Source organism: Schistocerca cancellata, chromosome 8, assembly GCF_023864275.1.
Source record: "Schistocerca cancellata isolate TAMUIC-IGC-003103 chromosome 8, iqSchCanc2.1, whole genome shotgun sequence".
In the NCBI taxonomy this organism is placed as follows: domain Eukaryota; kingdom Metazoa; phylum Arthropoda; class Insecta; order Orthoptera; family Acrididae; genus Schistocerca; species Schistocerca cancellata.
In genome coordinates, this window is record NC_064633.1 from 112,505,568 (window position 1) to 112,521,990 (window position 16,423).

Sequence of the window (16,423 nt, forward strand, 5' to 3'; positions counted from 1 at the left end):
CAAGATTTTTTGGCGTGATTTTAGTTTGTGGATGAATATTTATAATTGTTCAAGGAGCTCCATCTGTGGTCCTTTCTCAGCAATGTGTAGCACAGAAAGACTGTCATTGATATCAGCAACAGAGTGTTCATGATGAGCAACATATAATGCAAAACTGGACTTATTTCGATTTTTGAGTCGAAGGGCATCCATATATTCTTTATAGCAGGTTGCAAAATTTCTCCCTGCTTGGCCCATGTAGAAGGAAGAACGGGAGCATGTTAGTTTGTATACGTCAGAATTTTTATGCCAGTCTCTAGTGGATTTATTATTGTGAACTATTTTATTTAGTCGTTTATTGTCGGTGTGGAAGAATATTTTTATGTTGTGTGATCTGTAAAAGATTTGCAAGTTTATATGACACTTTGCCAAGAAATGAAAGACAAATTTTGGCATTTCTTTCATAGTTTGTAATGGTGATGGTGGTTGCTTGAGTTTAGTTTGGATTGTTTCAAATGGGGGGTTTATCAAAGAGGCATTATAATCATTATGTTGGGCTATAGATTTAAGTATGTTCATTTCTTTACGTGGATCTTCTTCACTGATAGGGGTGTGGAGCATATGGTTTACAGATGACCTGAAGAGAGCAGTCTTATGTTGGTTCAGGTGGCATGAGGTACTGTTAATGGTAACATTGCTGGTAGTGGGTTTTATGTATATTGTAAGGTATGCTTGTTATTGTGAGCGCAGATAGTCATGTCAAGAAAATTAATTCCTTCAGTGGTCTGGTGTTCAACCATGAATTTAATATTTGGGTGTATTTTGTTCATTTCATCTGCTAGGTTATTTAGTTCTTCTTTTGGACCATTGAAAAGTATTATTGTGTCATTCAGGTATCTTTTATAACACAAGATTCTGTCAGTAAATTGTGAATGTGTTAAGAAGAAGCTTTGTTCCAGATTATGTATAAATGTCAACAAGCAAACCTTCAAGGCTGCAACCCATTGCCAGACCATTGTTTTGCATGTAACATTTGCCATTGAATGAAGAGAGGACTAATTCAAGCTACACGAGTTCATAAATTTCTGCATTGCTTACCTTTTTGTATTTGATTAGAATCTTTTGTATTATTCTGAGAGTGTCTTTCCACGGGATATTGGTGTGGAGATTTATTATGTCAAGGGGGGAAAATATTGCTGTGTCTGGCACTATTAGATCTTTAATGCAGTTGATTAACTCAAAACTGTTTTTAATTCACAAGCTGTTTTCAAAGGAGTAATTTTTCTTCAGTATATCATGAAGTTTTCTGGTAATTTTTTATCTTGGTCTGTTTATTGCATTTGGGACAACCAGTTTTGTGAATCTTTGGCTGAGACCTTAACCTAGGGGCCTGTGGATTCGTTATAACACAGTACTGAGCTTCACTATAGGTTAGTAGAAAACTGCAATTTTTAAGGAGTCTCTTCAGCTTCTCTTGGTACTTTTTTGGTGGGGTCTGTTTGTAGTTTAGTGATATCATTTGATTCTAAAAAGTCAACGGTTTTGTTATCGTAGTCTCTTTGGTACGTGATAACTGCTGTGTTTCTTTTATCTGATTTTATTACTAGGGCTTCATGACTAGTAAGTTTTTTATTGATGTTTGCAAGTATTATCTGCTCACTGCGGGCTGATTTTGAAAATTTATTTTGTAAAGATTTTTCTTTATAATTTGATTTCCTTTATGTGCTATGGCGTTCTGTGTGTTGTGGTTTAGTTTGGCTGTGGCACAGGCTATTATGGTGCTAATAATTAAATTTTTGATATTTTTCTTATTTAGTTTGAGAGAAATATTGTGTTTGAGTCCTGTATTTAGCAGGATCAGCTCATTACTCTTAAAAATTATACCAATGTTGTTCCCAACGGTATGATAAAATTTATGTGGTGTACAGGAAAGGTCTACAGATTCGTCTTTTTTTTCTTTGTTATCAGATCTGAAACTTTTTTCTTTTGCTTATATTCTATTTCTAGATGTAACTTATTAACCTTTGCATTAACATTGTGAAGAAATTGCGTAAGGCGACTTGGATCGATGACATCACATAGTTCTAAGTGCAGCTCATACAGCTGTTTAGTTAGCAGGTCTGTCTGTTTGTAGTGCTTTCTGATTTCCGATTTTTGCCAGAAGACTTCACAATTTCTTTTGGCTTCTTCTTTCTCAAATTGTGAAATCTGATATATATGAGATATTGATATTCCTATCCATCTAAAATCGTACTACTGTGACTCACATTCCACGCGCGTACGCCAGGTAATACAAGACTTTGCCGTTGGCTCAACTCTGCCGCTGGCAATCCACTATCTAAAAACCATGAGGCAAAAATCATCGCACTACCGACGATAATCCATAAGCGATAATCACAGACGAAAAGTATCGCACCATAGGGAATTATCTATAAGCATAACCACACGCGGAAACCACAAACGAGAACACATCGCTCCACTACCGATAACCTTAAACGAAGCAAGTGAGAAAAGCAACCATACTCTAACTCAATACGCCTCTGAAGCGAACAACCGATGTTCATCTCTCAAGATACCCCCATCGGTTTCAGTGGTGATCCAAATCATGCCAAGATCCATTGCCGGATCACGACTATCGCCTTCTCACTGCGAATGGTGAAATAGACCGTGCATCCGGCCCACCGTCCATGCACACAATTTCAATGGAAGAAATCAAACCATTCGTTCTAAGATGAATTCTGAGAAGAATTGTGTCTAACATACACCTTCACTGTGGCGTGACAGTATACTAATAGCGTAATGTTCAAGTGTTGAACTAACCAGTTTTTTCATACACCCGAGATGTTTCCCCGGAGGAATCGGCACATTCCTAACCACGAAATAAATTTCTATCTGTGAATCATGAGAGGATACCAGAACGTCACATATTCGCGGTAAATTATCAAAGTGAAAATGCTGGACAGAAAATTACGAACGCCAAACGTATTGATCAGCTGTCACAGGAGAAGATCTTAGCCGTTAATTATAATAATAAATAACCCAAGAAGTGTAAATGCAAACAGGTGAAGAACAATACGCTAAATGACTGCGTACATGAATCGGTAACAAAAATCTTAACACTAACTTAATAATTTAACTGTAGAAGTTTTCTTCTATGAAGGGTTTCACATGGTAGATGTGATGAATCTCCGAGGACTTCGTGGATTTCAATGTTTCGAGTTCCACAGCGTTTCAACGAGCTAACCTACGAATTCGAACAGGTCCGATATAGATTGGGTAAAATATGTGGCACAGATGCTTTTGCTTATTCGATAGTCGGAAGCTTTTGACGAGGACTTTTCGGCCAGCCTGAAACTCTCGTTCCCGAGCTTTTCTATCCCATGCATCCTTTCTCTTTGCACCTGCCACCCGCAGACGTCTGAGAGTCATTCCTACAATATTCTTATGTTGTTTCCGGGTTCGAGGCGGAAGGTCAATTACCTCGCAAATCAGGTCATTGGGCTGCCTCTTTTTCAGCACGGTTACTGGAGCAATTTTTGTGAGTCCGTGTGGCAGCTCATTCATTACGTCCTGGAAATAATGTAAGAAGGTATACCAAGTGGCTTACCTATTCGCGCAATAGATGCGGCAGAGATTCCCGTGGCTTTTCTTTATTCTCTCCACCGGCGACGATTAGGGAGGCATAGATTGGTTTTATCTTGTGCCGTTGTAACATCCACGAGATAAATTTTAGCTACAGTGCGACGAGAGGAAATTATGCCTCTAACAGTTATAAACATTACCTATCCGACATATGAAAAAACAGTGAAAACGATGATAAATATTAATTATTTACATAATATTTTATGATGTAATTGGACATATCGATGTGTATCATACAAAGACAATGATAATTTTAAATTCCTTTTATGATCTGCGTTTGTCTTCGTTTGTTTTACCTTTTGTTGGTTGGCTTCTCTAGGTTGCGGACGCAAGACGCATATCAAACTGAGGTCTGTTAAGAAACTGTAATTATTTGTTAATTATTACTTGAGAATATTGATTATTATTATAAATATGAGCGAATAATTATTTGTAACTTTAATTCCTCTGTCAATAAGCATTATCTGTGTTAATTATTTCTTTCCGCTACAAGGAGCGCAGCCATTGATGATAGCGATTTGTATCGCGTTTTTATCTGTGTGTCAAAGGTTTGCTCGATAAAAAAAGTCTAAATAGTGCACAATATGAAAGCAAAGTTTAATAAGAATTTTAAATGCTTATCCTATTTGCTCTAACAATAGAAAGTCTCTATCAATTGTCTGCCGCCATCTTAACAATTATCTCAGCGGCAAATTCAAATTACGCAACTCTGCAGACATAAATGTCGAAGGTAATAAAAATGTGTAAAAATAAATGTGTACCGGTGGTCCCGAATGCATTTTAATGAAAATAATTCGAATCAGATTGGTTCTTTAAAACGATCCATATAACAAACTTTTCTAGGTGATGTATGGAGCCGAAATTAATTACGCACGAGTTGCGAAGAATATTGTTTCAGTTAACATATGTCAGTGTTGTGCGCGGCTGATATTCGGTGGTTTTAATGATCATTTTGCTCAAGATAACTGTTTCCATCATAATCAATAGTTGTATAGAATCTGTTGTATGAACTGTGATTTAGTGACACTTACGCAGCTTACAGACAACACTTTAACACAACGTTAGTTTGGATTTCTTTAGCAACTTGACCAAATCTTTAGCCAGGAGAAACATTATTTAGTAATTACTTAATGTAATAAAGTAAGATTATCATTTTCATTTACAAATTAGTTCAATACCAAACCACTGAATAACACAGCGAACTCCACACCGTCCATTCGTTTGAGCTAAATTAGGTTCCACTGTCGGAGATAATTCTGTCCACATGTCCTACTTGTGACATGAAATATTTGCAAAAAGCTTTGCTCACCGTTTGCGCAGTAGCCTTCTTCAGTGGCGTCAGTGATGTATTGAGACGTTAGCTTCATGACAAATAGGACGTAACGGTACCCTCTACTCGTGCGTGGGAGAGGTCCCATGAGATCTGTGGCTGCCATATGCTCTACTGTGGCGCCTCCATTGTGACGGTTTGTGTGTTTCGATCTCTGACAAGGCTTACATCCCGCCAGTACTCTCCTTAACCTCCTTTCCATATATTTAAAGAAAAAAAGTGTACGCAGCTTCAGATAACATTTTCTGGCATCGGTGTGCTTGTAACTCAAGTGTGTGTGCCACATCACTTTGTTTACGAAGCATCAGTGATAAAATCTCGGCGCAATGCGTCGTCCCCTTCGCCACGGTGGGAAACGTCAAAAATAGAACTGCCTAATCTTTGTTTCTGCTCTGTCCTTGACTCTTCCCATAAAGACTGACAGAGCTGGGTCTTCCTCCTGTTCTCTCCCAATGTCTTTCATGTTCGAGGTCACATAATTTTCAAACGCTACATTTTTTATATTTTATAGACTCAAGTGCTCCAGATGCAATGGATTCGCACTGTTTCTCTATAGTCCTATAGATGATTGTGGCAAGGCATCAGCAACGATGTTCTCTTCTCCAGGTATGTGAGTGATTGCAAATAAAATTCTAGTAATGCGAGAACCTATCTTATCAGCATTTTATTGAGTTTTGCTGTGAAAAGAAACTCTAACACCTTGTGGTCGGTGTATACTCTCTTCTTTCGACCATACAAGAAGAGCCTGAACTTTATGAAGCCCCAGGCAACCACCAGTGCTTCCAACTCAGTGACTAACTTTTTTCGCGTTTGCTCTGGACACGGCTTCCGTGTACCATATTACCATCTTCTCTGTGCCTCTGGAAGATCATAAACCCCAGACCAGAATAGCAGCTGCCCGTGTCCATACAAAATTCCTCTTCTAGAGTGAAGTGAGACAGGACTGTCGCATTAACGAGCATGTTTTTGAGCGTTTGAAATTCATCGTCAGCCACGTCGTCCCATGCCCATGAAGGCTTCATTTCAATGAGTTGCCAACGACGGAGTGTTGTCAAATGTTTTATGTGTGTAAACCTCTTGTAGAAATTGACAATAGCAAGAAACACACGGAGTTGCTGTTTTGTTGTTGGAATAGGAAATTTCGCTGTTGCTTCTATTTTTTCTGGATCCGACGAGATTCCCTCTGCCGTAATGATGTGGCCCTGGACTTTGACTTTGGACGTCGCTATACCCGATTTGGTAATATTTGCAGTTGCAGCACACTCTCTCAAGGTACGGAGGGTTTCCCCTAATGTCTTGATGTGTTGCCTCCACGTCGGCTCCGCAATCAGTAGATCGTCATTCGCTTAATAGAGTCACTAAGGATTCTGTCTAGTCCCCTATTGAAAGCAGCCGAAGAGACATTCAAACCAAATGGTAACTGTTACCGAACGCAAGAAATGCCGTGTAATTCCGGCAGTCAGGTCGGAGGGTTATTTGGCAGAAACTTGATCTTAAATTGATCGTGAGTGAAAACAGTGATTCCATGAAAATTTTGTAGCAGCTCTTGTAACTTTTCCGGTCGATACGTTTCGGGGTCATTTATCGTGTTGATTCGGCGCGATTCTATCACCAAGCGAACAGTGCCGTCTTATTTCTCAACCACAGTGACTGGATTGTTGTACGTGGGAGTCGCTGGTTCGATAATATTACCGACCTGCATTTTCTTAAACTCCAAGCAGACTCTCTGCCGGTATGCCAGTGATATCGTCTACGGAGGCACAAAAAATCTGTTGCGGTCCCGTACCCGGCACGCATATTCGAAATTTATAATTGCACATATCTTTAGCAAAAATACATTTGCGTTCTCTCTTGACAGTCTCTTCAAATACTCCTTATCGTGCGTTGGGATATTGTCTAGGTTGCTCAACATGCAATCTATTGCATTGCACACCTCTTGCTGAATTTGTGCTGTCGGTGCTTCCGTATCGACTTGGTGGTCCTATTGGTAGTGTAGGTAAGGGGTGTAAACACTCAACCGGGAGCTGTACCCGTATTACGCGATCTGCAAATGACAATCTGACCACACCCTCTTTCCGAAAGATTTCTGTTCATTTAAGAGGGCTATTCCAAACACTATCTTGATAGAGCGAGGACGACTAGGAAGTTTGACCCTAGCATATGGCATTGGCAGTTAACCACCATTCGAGTCTGAAATTGCACCTCAGTGTACTTCCCCATCAAGGCCTCTTTTGTTTTTGTTTTATTGATTTTTTTAGTGACTTTGAGCGCAAGCCAAGGGTGCTTTTCAATGCATCTATTTATGCAGTATGTGATACTACCGTAAAGTGGCTCCTATTGCCGATAATCCCCGTCAGACCGACGTCACCTACGGTTACATGATTGATGGGGTATAAAACCTGTCTGCTAGTCACCTCCTTTTTCTCAATCAAAACTCCTCCTGCGTCGTCATACTCTAATAATTTAATGTTGCCTGTACCGATGTTATGTGCGACTTTGTTTTGGGCTGGGGCCGCAGCGGCCGTCTGTCAGATCCTACGGGCTGCGGACATTTGCCACGTCGGACATTTGCCACGTCGGACATTTGCCACGCCGGACATTTGCCACGATTTTACCTGGTCTGAGGGGTTGGATCCCTTGTCTCCCCCTCCTCCTCCTCATCTTCCTCCTCATCGCTTACTGAGCCTTTCTGCTGATTTACTTAACATAGAACCACAATCTCTTTGGATTTTCCGCCACATGTCTAGAGAGAGTTTTGTTGTGGAAAATATTAAATGCATCTCGCATTGAAAGCCGCACCAAATTTCGAGCCTCAGTAAAACTTCGCAATCTTGGAGATTTTGCGTTCGTCTAAATTATACTTGCCTTTTTCGGTGCTCCTGCAGCAGCCTTCTGTCGTGTTTTGTGTACCATGGGGGATCAGTGCCGTCTCTTATTAATTTATTTGGTGTGCTGTTATTTCTCGAGTGCTGTTGATACTATTTCTTTGAACTTAAGCCACATATGGTCTTCACTTACATAGTTTGGAAGGATTGGAGACTGTCTCTTAGAAAGACGTCAACCAAATTTTTAGTTGCTTTTGTAAATGGGTATATTTCACGTTTAATTTTGGTGAATTTCTTTGTTACAGAATTGAGCCTTGCTACAACTGTGTGTTCATTAATCCCTGTATCCATCGTGATGCTCAGAATTATTTGTGGCTAAGAGGTCAAGTGTGTTTTCGTAACCATTTAAAATTTGAATGGCCTCGTGAACTAATTCTTCAAAATAATTTTAAAAAAAGCATTTAGAACAATTACGGAAGTTGTTTTCTATATACAATAGGATCTGAAAATGTATTTTTTGTCAACATACGGAAGGTAGATTGAAGTCACTGCCAACTATAATTGTATGAGTAAGGTACGTATTTGTGATGACACTCAAGTTTTCTTTGAACTGTTCAGCAACTGATTCATCTGAGAGCGTGGATCGGTAAAAGGAGCCAGTTATTAATTTATTCCGGTTGTCGAATCTAACCTCTGCCCGTACTAAGTCACAGGAACTATCTGCTTCAATGTCGCTTATTATTTTTCCTTAAGTTATGCTTCTTGTTTCTGTTGTAGTGCAGATCATTACAATTACGGCTTTACCCGCCAAAACCTAGGATGCTTTCTCTGTGACCCTGTAAATACCAGAGCTAAACAATGTAGAACAACAACGTACATTACAAGCATAGCATTCTGTATTACTTCATTTCCTTATTTCTAACATTTTAAAATTGTACTTAGACTTTAGGTGACATGTCAATGATAGATGTTCTTATCTCTATTTAGTGAACGTATTTTCGGTCATGTTTTGAACATTGTCCCGCTACACTTTATTAACTAATGTTTCGTCGCAAGGGATATCGCATTTTTGAGAGTAAATTAATATGGAGTATGTCGTTCTTCTTTTCAAACATTCACATACCCATTTATTCTTTCCTTGTTGTCTTTGGGGCATGTAATTGTAGTAATTACAGTAGGCACAAATGTAGTGATCAAAAAGAAATGATTAGCTTACATTGGCATTCTCTTTACATCGTTCCTTTTTTGTTGCTCCCATGGCGATGGATTGTTTGTATTGCAATCAGTAAGCGTGGAAGAAAGCTGCCGTACAGACAGAGGAATCTATATTTATACTTGGCAGAACTAATTACATACTGATATAATCGTCGGTATTGCTTTCGTTTTCCAAAAGTTATAAATATTTCGATTTCAGAAAAGAAGCTCTGTATTTGGCCAACATGTCGAAGAAGAAGATCCTTTACGTACTGGTTCTATCGAGTAAGATGTGGAGAGGGCGGTTTGAAAGTGGACAGAAGTAGTACGAGGAAGGGAGTCCCTTACCAGAGGGATCGCTACCTGGCGAGGGGGCAAGTGCGGCAAATGTCCGGCGTGGCAAATGTCCGGAATTCAGATCCTACGTGGCCTTCTGATGCGGTTGCTGTTTGAGGGATTAGCCGGTCTGGTTTCCACTGCGTTGTTCTGATGAACACATTCTGGATTTTGCGTCCCAATCTCTCCATTATTCCTTGTTTGCCCTGAGTTCCAGAGCGGCTGCACGAAGTGGTTAGAATTTTGCATTTCCCTTCTGTTGCTATTTCCGTTTTCGTGAAAGTTACCGCCGTACGTCCCCCGTCAGCTTTTATTATTCAAATGAGGCTCATTATTAAATCTTTGGCCCTGACATTCACTTCGTGTAGCCCTTTTTGGATTTTTATTTTGCCCGTCATTATTTCTACTAGGTGCACCTTGTGAATTTCGTTCGTTAAGTCTCATTCGGTCCCTTGCGACTCAGTTACTCTACGGTGTATTGCCCTCGAAATCGGATCGTTATTTCCCTGACTGTACCTGTCTCCTTATTTACAGACCTATGTGATATGTCGCTTCAGCATTGTTTATTTCCCGAATAAACTCAGGAATATTCTGCACTTGACATTTGTGTCCCGTTTGCAGAGTGATTTAAATGAACTTCTTCCGTCGTACTATCATGTTCTGCATCAATGCTTGGCTCGTGTTCCATTTTGGGCGACAATAGCGCGCAGCCTTTCTCACTAGACACACGAGCTTAGGGTCTCGTAAGCATTCAAATCAGTCCCTACTTCCGCAAGTTTCCGACTCTAATGCATCATGCGTCACAACACTACTCTGATCTTCTTTCAAATAATGCTCATCTTTATGCCTAGGTCCATGAAAAAAGATGTCGTACACATCCCCATAAACAAATTTGCTCTACAAAACGACGCAACATCATACAAAAAAATGAAGCAGAAGTCACTGACAAGACACAATGGGAACCAAAAGTAGATGACACAGACAATATATACACTGAAATAAAATTATAGAAAATACTACAAATTACTGAGATACAACACGTAACGCCAAAAGCGAGTCAAAATGTTCTCAGTGCACCATTGCCTCACTTTGAAAAAGAGGAATCCGCAAGATAATGCAATAACTACCTCAAGCAAGTGCAGTGATTAGAGAAGCTGACCAAGAGACGCCAATTGCAAGCTGTTACTTGCTTTAATCATACACATATGTAACAGTGAAGTTAAATATTATATTTACATAAAGAAAAGTATTGTCTTCTCAGTAACCGCCAAATCGTGAGCTACATCCTTAATTTTTATATACGGAATTAGTGAATTTACAAATGGCACTTTTGTTGCATATATCTGCGGTTACTTTCAGAAAATATGAACTAATTTAATGAGAGTGAATCTTGACTTGCTGGGTTATCCACGTAACGCCTCAATAAAATAAAAATAGTGAACAGTTGAGGGATATGAATTTCAACAGTGGCGTACTCAAGTTTACAAAAATTATGATATGATTTTATAGATCCTTTTATTACTACAACACGCTGATAAGGCCTAAAGAAAAAGACAAAGTCAAAAAAGGGGTAGTGTTTGATTGACAAAGCAATCATTGGGGCGGCAAGTATACAAATTCTTCCCTGAATTAATCCATTTTTATAGTGAAATCAGAGTTTGTTTACATGAAACCACCATGAGGCCCAGCTCTATTCAAATGGAATAATTACGACCAAGTATACCACAATCTATGGTTCCCCGGAGAACAAGAAGCTATGAATATCATTTAATAAACGTAAGCTACTGCAGCACAGTTTGCCCTTTCATCTCGATTCAGGGAGCAGCAGAAAACGGCGCGCTGTCGGCGAGGATTGTCATGCTCCGGCAGCTACAATGTTCTGAGGCATCAACGAAAATTTGCAAGTATGAGGTGCACCCGTTCGCTGGTATGGCCAAATCAATTTGACTCGCAGGCACAACGGTGCACGCTGGAAGTGTCAAACGTCAGACGGCCGACAAATAACTTTGCCCTTGTGACACACGATATATCCCCGATGATATGCGGATCCACTGTCGATACATTTGGAAACTGGCACTGACTCTTAGTCCACACAAGTTATGGACCACAAGTTTCACCCAGTCGAGAAAGATCTGAAGTTCTCCACCAGGGGAGGACCAGAAGACGAAGAAGAAAAAGAAACAATTTGGAAAAACGAAACCGCCTCCACATTGTGCAAATCAATCGAACTATACTTATTGAATCTCCCCTCTTGATTTTTCTGTTGGCCTGGTAGCCAATCCAGATGCAGCAATGGGGTTACCATGCTGGGGGAGCACGTGTCTGCTTTGCATATCCTGAGAGGAGTTACTCAGTGACTCAAGATGTCTTTTGTCTGAAGAATGAAGATTTTAGACTCGGAGGCGTTATTCTGAAGGTAAACATGACCATTTTACAGCAAAAAACCTACAACTAGATGGGACCTCAGTTCTTATAGAGAGATCTAATTTTTCCAGGCCAGCCATTTCCAACCTCTGAAAGAAGGCTATTAAGCTTCCCAGAGAGTCATGGCCATTACATAAATGTTTTTATCGCTCACTTAAGGAACCAAGCGACTTCCTAGAGTCAGGGGGTTACAATCTTGCCTCCAATAAACACAGGAACCAGCTGCTCTGTCCCTATTGTCCCAACTTCAAACATGGGAATGTTCGAATTTTTATTACCTTTCCACTATTTGCACAAACGCTCAGATTACAGCAGTATCACTCGCAGAGCCAGGTCACTGGACTAAGAATTTATGGCCCACAATCCATGTCTCCGTCGTCCAAGTTCTTTACAGGCTACACATGCAGTATATGAATAATCTACCCACAATTTCCTTATGTATAAAAGTCATACTGGGGAACATCGTGATCATGACCTAAAATATGAATATTAGTCAGATTGACAGGGTTGTTAAAGACAGTGCTGTGCTACCTCTCAGTCCTGTACCTAATGTAATACCGAGCGAGGTGGCGCAGTGGTTAGACACTGGACTCGCATTCGGGAGGACGACGGTTCAATCCCACGTCCGGCCATCCTGATTTAGGTTTTCCGTGATTTCCCTAAATCGCTCCAGGCAAATGCCGGGATGGTTCCTTTCAAAGGGCACGGCCGACTTCCTTCCCCGTCCTTCCCTAATCCGATGAGACCGATGACCTCGCTGTCTGGTCTCCTTCCCCAAACCAACCAACCAACCAACCTAATGTAATATAAAAGCGAGATGTGGGGAAACTTACAGGTTTATTTCAAATTGGGATGGGAAAACAGGCAATGAAGAAACATTGATACTTACGTCTGTTACAGTCAGACCGATAAAATAGCATTCCGGAGGATCAGGTTAATCTGGCTAAAGAAATGTACTTGTTTAGAATCCAGCAACTTTAAAAGCAGCCCAACAGCAAAACCAAGCCACAGTCGCGTGGTCAATGCCCTGTCAGCAACGTGAGCAGAGTCACCGCTTCCGCAATCGACGCTTCTTGAGTCAACCAGTTGGCGTCTGCTACATGACTGACCAACATACAGGTTACGAGATGTGTGGTCATCGAGCCCGCTCCACATGTTTCATTACAGCCTTAATACAGGGACTTTCTGGAATCATCGACACATGGAATTGGAGATTTAAACCTCCAGGACCGGCCCATCATGGTTTCGTCACAGCTGGGCCACTCAGTGACGCACAGCTTATGTCAGACACTGCCGCATCTATGGCATTGCGTCTGTCGGGCTGCAAACCAACGACCGCTACCTAAGTATCCAGTCCAGGCACACGGACGTCTCCTCTCTGCTGCGCCGCCACCCAGGAATCATCCGCTGCCACCCACCAATATACTGTGGCAGCCGAGCCGCCATTTCCGTCCACGGCGGACGCCTGCTTCAGTGCATCTACACCGGCGTGCTGGGTACCAGAGATCACCTCCCGCTGTCTGCAGTGTGTTTCTGATGCACTGAACCATGTCTGTTTGTTTCTGCCAAAAAAATGTCTTACCAACTGACTGGCTGCATTCATCGCCCACTCTTCTGCTTACCTGCAGCAGAGAACCACGTGCCCACTCCTACCCTACAGAACACGAGTCAACATTTCGAAGAAGCAATGGCGGAAAAGAGAGAAAGGCCAAGGGTGGGATTAAAATTCGGAATGAAAGGATACCAATGATAAGACTGTCTTCAGTGACAGTGACAAAGAAATACAGCATCTGTTGCAGGGAATGCACAATATACCGAGTACAGACTATGGACTAAGAGTAGAAGACGAAAGTAACGAGAAGTAGCAGAAATAAAAACAGCGACAAATATAATATTAGAATTGGTGATTAACCCATGATAGATAAAGCAAGGGGACGTAAAGAGCCGGCTAGCAAAGGAAAAGAGGGCATTCCTGGCGAAGAGAAGTCTATTGGTGACAAACATGGACCGTACTTTGAAGAAGAAATTTCTGATAATGTACTTCTGGAGACAACATTGTATGATAGTGAATCATGGACAGTGGAAAGATCGGAATAGAAGAGAGTCGAAGCGTTTGAGATCTGCTTCTAGAGAAGAACGTTAAAAATCAGGTGGACGCGTAACGTAAGTAATGAGGTGGTTGAAACTTCCTGGCAAATTAAAACTGTGTGCCGGACCGAGACTCGAACTCGGGACCTTTACCTTCCGCGGACAAGTGCTCTACCAACTGAGCTACCCAAGCACGACTCACACCCCGTCCTCATAGCTTCACTTCTGCGAGTACCTCGTCTCGTACCTTCCAAACTTTACAGCAGCTCTTCTGCGAAACTTGCAGAACTAGCACCTCTGAAAGAAAGGATATTGCGGAGACATGGCTTAGCCACAGCCTGGGGGATGTTTCCAGAGTGAGATTTTCACTCTGCAGCGGAGTGTGCGCTGATATGAAACTTCCTGGCAGATTAAAACTGTGTACCGGACCGAGACTCGAACTCGGTCCAGCACGCGGTTTTAATTCCAGGAAGTTTCATATCAGCGCACACTCTACTGCAGAGTGAAAATCTCATTCTGGAATGATGTGGTTCTCTGCAAATTCGGCGGAGCACAGAACTTATGGAAAACACTATCAAGAAAAAGGAGCACGAATATAGGACATGTGTTAAGATGTCAGGGAATAGCCTCCTGGTACTAGATGGAACTGTACAGGGTAAAAACTGACGAAGACATAGGAAAACATAAAACAAGTAAATGTGGACGTAGGCTGCAAGTGCTACTCTGAGAACAAGAGGGTAGCACAGGAGAGGAATTAATATTTGGTCACATTAAACCACTCAGAAGACTGATGAAATAAAGAGGAACATATCGTCTTATATCACTAGTAGAATGTGTCGGTGCCCAGTTACACATGTACCACCCTCCGCAACCATGGGCCATGAGTGATATTTGAGCATATTTAAATGGGGACTAACAGAAAAGTTTCGATTGAAATATAATTGTACCAACTAGGACAATACATCGTATTGGGGACAGTGGTGGACAATAACCACACATTCACAGTTACACTCCTGGAAATGGAAAAAAGAACACATTGACACCGGTGTGTCAGACCCACCATACTTGCTCCGGACACTGCGAGAAGGCTGTACAAGCAATGATCACACGCACGGCACAGCGGACACACCAGGAACCGCGGTGTTGGCCGTCGAATGGCGCTAGCTGCGCAGCATTTGTGCACCGCCGCCGTCAGTGTCAGCCAGTTTGCCGTGGCATACGGAGCTCCATCGCAGTCTTTAACACTGGTAGCATGCCGCGACAGCGTGGACGTGAACCGTATGTGCAGTTGACGGACTTTGAGCGAGGGCGTATAATGGGCATGCGGGAGGCCGGGTGGACGTACCGCCGAATTGCTCAACACGTGGGGCGTGAGGTCTCCACAGTACATCGATGTTGTCGCCAGTGGTCGGCGGAAGGTGCACGTGCCCGTCGACCTGGGACCGGACCGCAGCGACGCACGGATGCACGCCAAGACCGTAGGATCCTACGCAGTGCCGTAGGGGACCGCACCGCCACTTCCCAGCAAATTAGGGACACTGTTGCTCCTGGGGTATCGGCGAGGACCATTCGCAACCGTCTCCATGAAGCTGGGCTACGGTCCCGCACACCGTTAGGCCGTCTTCCGCTCACGCCCCAACATCGTGCAGCCCGCCTCCAGTGGTGTCGCGACAGGCGTGAATGGAGGGACGAATGGAGACGTGTCGTCTTCAGCGATGAGAGTCGCTTCTGCCTTGGTGCCAATGATGGTCGTATGCGTGTTTGGCGCCGTGCAGGTGAGCGCCACAATCAGGACTGCATACGACCGAGGCACACAGGGCCAACACCCGGCATCATGGTGTGGGGAGCGATCTCCTACACTGGCCGTACACCACTGGTGATCGTCGAGGGGACACTGAATAGTGCACGGTACATCCAAACCGTCATCGAACCCATCGTTCTACCATTCCTAGACCGGCAAGGGAACTTGCTGTTCCAACAGGACAATGCACGTCCGCATGTATCCCGTGCCACCCAACGTGCTCTAGAAGGTGTAAGTCAACTACCCTGGCCAGCAAGATCTCCGGATCTGTCCCCCATTGAGCATGTTTGGGACTGGATGAAGCGTCGTCTCACGCGGTCTGCACGTCCAGCACGAACGCTGGTCCAACTGAGGCGCCAGGTGGAAATGGCATGGCAAGCCGTTCCACAGGACTACATCCAGCATCTCTACGATCGTCTCCATGGGAGAATAGCAGCCTGCATTGCTGCGAAAGGTGGATATACACTGTACTAGTGCCGACATTGTGCATGCTCTGTTGGCTGTGTCTATGTGCCTGTGGTTCTGTCAGTGTGATCATGTGATGTATCTGACCCCAGGAATGTGTCAATAAAGTTTCCCCTTCCTGGGACAATGAATTCACGGTGTTCTTATTTCAATTTCCAGGAGTGTATATCGCAAACAGATTCTTAGCGGACCCATGTTTGGTGAATTTCTTCCCCGTGTTACAGTACACATTCACCCTTGCCAATTTTCGCTACTATTTATGACAGACTCCGTACTAAGGGAAATGCAACGTCTTATTTTAGTTTCCAGTTGCTTTGGATAACATACAGAGAATGGCAC